Source organism: Cydia strobilella, chromosome 4 (genome assembly GCF_947568885.1).
Source record: "Cydia strobilella chromosome 4, ilCydStro3.1, whole genome shotgun sequence".
Classification (NCBI taxonomy): Eukaryota; Metazoa; Arthropoda; class Insecta; order Lepidoptera; family Tortricidae; genus Cydia; species Cydia strobilella.
In genome coordinates, this window is record NC_086044.1 from 19,692,628 (window position 1) to 19,698,627 (window position 6,000).

At 38.1% G+C, this 6,000-nt stretch overlaps 1 protein-coding gene across 1 annotated transcript in view; it reads right to left on the reverse strand.

Moving 5' to 3' along the window:
* LOC134740825 (zinc finger protein chinmo) overlaps nt 1-5,714 on the reverse strand; it is a 125,134-nt gene extending 119,420 nt beyond the window's left edge. Inside the window, exon 1 of the mRNA XM_063673468.1 lies at nt 5,691-5,714. The gene's annotated coding sequence lies outside the window, so the exon portion shown is untranslated. The remainder of the gene's footprint in view (nt 1-5,690) is intronic.
* Nucleotides 5,715-6,000: the final 286 nt, after the last annotated feature.

Sequence of the window (6,000 nt, forward strand, 5' to 3'; positions counted from 1 at the left end):
AGACGAAAGGCGCTAATTTTTCACCTTTCTCTGTCGCAACTTGAAATGTTGACTGGAACTCACTCTTATTTGGGTCACTTTAAGTAGGATTGCATTGGAATTATTTTGGTTGGTGTGTCTTGTTTCCACTTAAGCGGAAAAGTGTCAAGCAAGTCAATTTCTTAGATTGGGATTAAATTTTTAGGGTTAAATGACCCAGGAACATTCTAGATGGGAGGGAGACTGTTGACAGCCTCGAAGCAGGTGTTTACTGTCTAGAATTCCTCTGACTTGAATTTCAAAGGGCTTGAGTTGGATTTTTAGCTGAACAGCCCGTGAAAAGAGATCATGCCTAAATTATTTGCTTTGAAATGTTAATGTAGCATTAATTTAAGTACTATTGAGTGTTCGAAAGCTGAACGATCCTTTAAACTATGCTGTTACAAATTCACTTTGAATTTTGCGATATGGGACAACTTAATTGATATCGCTATTCCGACTATTAACTATTAACTTCCCCGCCTTTGTCCATTATGTTCTTATCACATTAATCTAAGTAAACATAGATATAAAAAGTATATATTGTTGACTAATTATAGTCAACCATAACAACCCACCGAATCTAACAGATGACTGAAAAAAAACTGCAGCAGGCATAAGTAAATAGTTATTCACCTGATGTCACGAAATCGCTATCCAACGAACTTCCTTATCAACATTAATTAAAAAAATACTAGAAATCGAATGTAAACTAATATGCTAAACCACAATATTAACAAATTAGATGAGCATTTAAATACCGGTGCTGAAAAATAACTCAAATTAACATTGTCAATAATGGATATATCTACAGCATTGTAAAGTTAACACAGAATCTCTACTAAAGGAAAACACAACAAATAACAGGTATAACTAATTAACTTCATTTATTAAATTAGGTACAAGAGAAGTTTCGGCAAACACCTCCGGAACAAACACAGACGCAATTATATTATTATTAATATGATTTTATCACAAACAAATTAGTCATTAGATTCTCTGGCGTATTAGTCGATGGATGCCTGAAATCTAAGTCACATCTAACAAAAGAATCATAGATACTTACAGATATGCCCCGGAAACACCTTATTTATATTGTTGTCACAAATAAGTCATGTGGATTCAATATCTATTATCCAATAGACGACTGAATCCTAAGGTATCCCTAACAAAAGAAACACAATAACCCACAAATGTAACCCAGAATCTTTATTTCGCTCAATTCATAAATTGACTGGACCCCTTAAAGGGTTGAGGTGAGGAACCGTCTAGACGATCCTAAAGGACGGGTTTTGATAAGGGTGTTGTCGACGACCTTGAACTCTACAACGATTTAAACAAATGAGGCCTCGCACGGGCACGCTTCACTCTTATTCCATAAATCATGCAAAATATGTACCACCCCTGAGAAAACGTCACCTTCAATTTTCGTTCACAACAAAAGCTCCCAGACTAGCGCTCGTTACTCGCCCTAAGGAACTGAAACCGCGAAATTACTACTAAGATCATGTCTAATTGCTCAGGAACTCGCTTAATGAACCCCGTCGCAGGCAACAGTCGATACTTCCACAAAACAAGCTAGACCAGGCCCGGTAGACGTACCAAAATAAGCTGAGCCAGTTCCTAAACAAAAAGAAACTGAAACAAACAAGGTCGGGGAATCGACGCCGCCGTCGCCGCCGCCATAAAGACCGACGTCCGTCCTTGAAAATGGGGGGTTCTTACAAATTGGGTTATTACAGTGCGTGGGGGCGTGGGGGTCACGACGGGACGTGTAAGCGAGAGGCGGCTAGCTTAGTCTATGCGTGTTTCGTAGGCGGAAACGGGACGGAAGTGCGTGGGCGTACCTCCGCTGCGCCACCCCATCGCCCGGCACGCCTCTCCAGGAAGGAGTCCCGGCCCAGACTAGGGCTCCGGCGCCGATCATTATAATTACTCTCCAAGGTGAGCCGGGAGCCTGCAACCCCACCGGCGGCCTAATCCGGCGCGCCTCCGGGACTTGACAACTATTCCCAACATAATATTACCAGCACCAAACACTTCTACTGTAATTAAAAGCACTCAAACATCATCCGCTTATCCGAACGACGGTAATTATGAGCCAAATTAAAAGGCCTCTTGATTTCGAGTGTAGTTAGCTGAAGATTTCTACTCGCAATCGACGAAAACATATCAGTTCTCCACACTAGCAATGTACATCAGAAATCAGGTTTCAGGATGTTTTTGGAAATTGTAAAGATAATTTAAAATTAAAATAAATTTCTAATAGAATGTAATCCAATTGGAAAGATACCTAACAATTTCAATAAACAAGCATTTAAAACATTTGATATTTGACATTTGAGCCCAATTATTAGTAAAACAGCTATAGAACATCAGCTCATTTGTCCATACTAGCACATCAAAACTATCAGAAGCATAATTCAGTCGTAAATAGCTCATAACTCTCATAAGTATAGAGTCGAAAGTTTCTGAAAGTCGGGCTAAACACCATCGGGTCAAGAAAAATTAGCTGCAAACTGAACACTGCTTATAAAAAAAACTATATTACAATGGTAAAAAACTTATCAAAGCATACTTCCTAACCTCAGCTAATTTGCCCAAGCTTGGCCTGTTAAAAACTTACACAATCCAGCCGTCAATTAGGCACAGCGCCGACAGTTTCTGAAAGTCGTGCTAATCACCGCCCGAGGAAAGTTGGCCAAAGTTCGCAAGTTGTCTTTGTGCAGTCGACAGCGAAGTGTTCAGGTGTCAGGCAGCTGTGGATGAAGTGGTCGTTGACGGCTGACGGCTTGCGATGTCATTTAAGCCGGCAGGGCTTAGTTTTGAAAACTTTAAATCAATCAATCAATCAATCTTTAATTTCAAAAACAAACATCAAAAGTTTACAATACAAATAAAATAAAAATACTTACACTAAATTAAATAACAAAACTACATAATAAAAAAATAACATATAGTAATATATACAATCGAAACGCCTTGAGGGTTATTATATTTCGTCGATTGATAATTGATCAGGAATAGGGTAAAAACCCAGTATGGTAGAGTTGACAACGCGCATGTGACATCCCTGGAGTTTACTGATTGAGCCGTACTCGTACAACTAAAGTTATATAATGAAATCAGAATCATGAATCAGATCAGAGATAGAGAATCTGGGTAGAATTCATAAGTTCTTGAAATTATTAGTTTTATACTATTTTTAACATGGCACACAATGACTAGTTATATTGACTACTGTTCGAAACTAATGGCTCGTCAAATTTTAAATTTCCAAAAACCATTTTTAGCCAGAATCTTTCTTTAACCCCGAGGGATTACTTTTCTATAAAAGAACAACTTTTCTCTAATAGGTTCTCACAGCTTAACCGAGAGTTGCGAGACTAAACCTACTTAATTCGTAACAGTAGGTCGACAAAACTTCCATTTACAGCCTTACATTTTAACCGAATTAGTCCCAAACTTAACAAATCAACTTGTCCGACCATAAAAAAAACTTTTTTCTCAGCCCTACTGGCTCGGGCCGCACGGGTTATTTGTTTAAAATTCGGGCTGAATGGATTGCGACTGAGAACCAGACACGCGCGTTATACAGAATTAGGTCTAGAAGGGATTAACTTTAAAGGCTGTTACAGTGAGTCAAATCATTCGAAATGGAGACAACCATATAATTATACAAAATCGATTGAATTTACATAACATTTATTATGATATTGAGACAATATTTATATTTATCGATCTGAGTTAAGGTTTGATTTTTTTTAAATCAAATGTTACAAAGAGAAACCTATTTATTGGGTTTCACGAGCAATCGTATTTTTTTTTCTGTCTCAAGGCATAAATAAAGCTGTCAAAAAGTTATTTTATTAATCTATCCCCGCTAACACGAAGCACACGTCATGTTGATCAAAGACTGAATGGCGCGCGCGCTACGCCACTCGCTTCATAGAATTAGCACTAAGGCTGGATTACATTTTTATAGTCGCTTAACTTGTATGTATGACTACAATACAGAGCTTTGTTGTGAGAATACTAGACCGAAGAATGAAGTCGGATTTAAATGCTTATGATGGTAACCTCTAGACCAGGGTTTTTTTTGTGTTGGGCGCGCCCTCTGGGGGGGGGGGCGCAACAACATTATAAAGGGGGCGTGGGGCAGTGGGACAAGTGCACATTACACCACAGATTACCTAATAGTTCTTACTAACCGATACAAGACTCATACAATACAATAAAGAGAAAAAGATTCAAAATAATAGTAAAAAGAGTCTTAAGTCTAGAATTTACGTTTTTGGACATAAAATCCAATGAGTTGGACAATAGGTATTAAGTTTGACACATTTATCTTTTATTTTTATATTTGCATTACGTACAAATATTTGTAAAAAAAGGCTGTAATAACAATTTCGTTAAGTCTAACAAAGTGCACCAGCACACGACAGCGCACGAGCGGTATTTGTGGAGATCTTTAAAATTAGATCTAGCAAAAAAAATGTCTACTATAATTTACAAAATACTTAGACAACCATTCCTCCGAAATCCTCAAAAGTTAAACTTTGTACAAAACCAAATTCCATAGCTATTAAATCAATATTATTTATCTATTTAACCTATTCGCCGAGCCACATTCCAAACGCACATTGCGATAATGGTGACGTAATGCTGCGACCGGCCGGGGGATAATTATGCGAGGAATATCCCCCTAACAACAAACTGCGTCGCCAAACGTAATACGAAACGACCAGCGTTACTCCACCCCTGGCTTACTAAGCTCATGCTCCGCTTTGACCAGAGTACGGCGTTCTAATGCGGGGAAAGGAAGGCCACGCTTGGCTGGCGGTTTACCGCTTCTCAGCCATTTGTTACTAGTTAAAAATTCACTCACTTGCAGCTTCTTTGTACGTGATCGAAATTCAAATAGTTCAGTGACCTTAACATGTGTTAAAGACATGTGGGGAGCGCAGTGGGTAATTAGCGGCAATACACACCACGTATCCTTCCCCCCCTTGAGCGGACGAATGTACAATTTTTTGCACTATAATTGATATCAAGAGAGACTAAGAAATTATAGTATAAAATTAAACAGATCTGTTTTGTGTGCATAAATAAACATAGTAAACAAAGTAATAGCCCTAAAAAAACTACAGTGTGGTGCCATCGTATCACACGGATCACAACCTAGCTACTACTACGACCCGCACCCTAGAGTGGAACCCCGTAGGTAACCTGTTAATGCGAGGTTTTTTAATCCGCTTTTTGAGAGCTTTTCGGTGATGGAAAACGTCATGAGGAAACCTGTATAGTAGTGTAGTCTAAAACCCGCATTAGGCCTGCGTCGGGACTATAGCCCAAACCCTCCCGCGCATGAGGAGGTCTATGCCCAGCGGTGGGACGTAGCGGCAGGACGAAGCATTTTTTTGCAATCCCGTGGTGTAGGTAGTCAACGTTATCAAAATGCATGAATGAGCGATTGGCGGTTTAGTCGAAAACTGAAATCGCACATTCTAAACCATATTATTAAGTAGTTTTTATATCCCTGTCAAATAAATTCCCAAGCGCAATCATTTTAATTGCGTAGTAAAGTTCAATTACCTAAGTAACGAACGATTTTATAAGTTTGTTATAAGAAATATTTTTTAATTACTGTAAAAAATAATGTAGGTACTTACCTGTTATTTTAAACTGCCATCTTGATCCCCAAGCTGAAAAAAAAAAACAAATAAAAAAAACAATATTTAAATTAATTCACCCAAGGCAGTAATTTTTCCACTTTTAAATTTATTTTAAGCTTAACAATATTTAAGTCTTAAATATTAAGGCGAGGGTTCCACAGTACAGGTGATTTTATATTTTAATGGAAACACTACGTATTAAAAATAAAATAAATATTTAAGTGGGGCTCCCGTACAACAAACGTGTTTTTTTGCCGTTTTTTGCGTAATGGTACGGAACCCTTTGTCTTGTATTTTTTATTTTGTA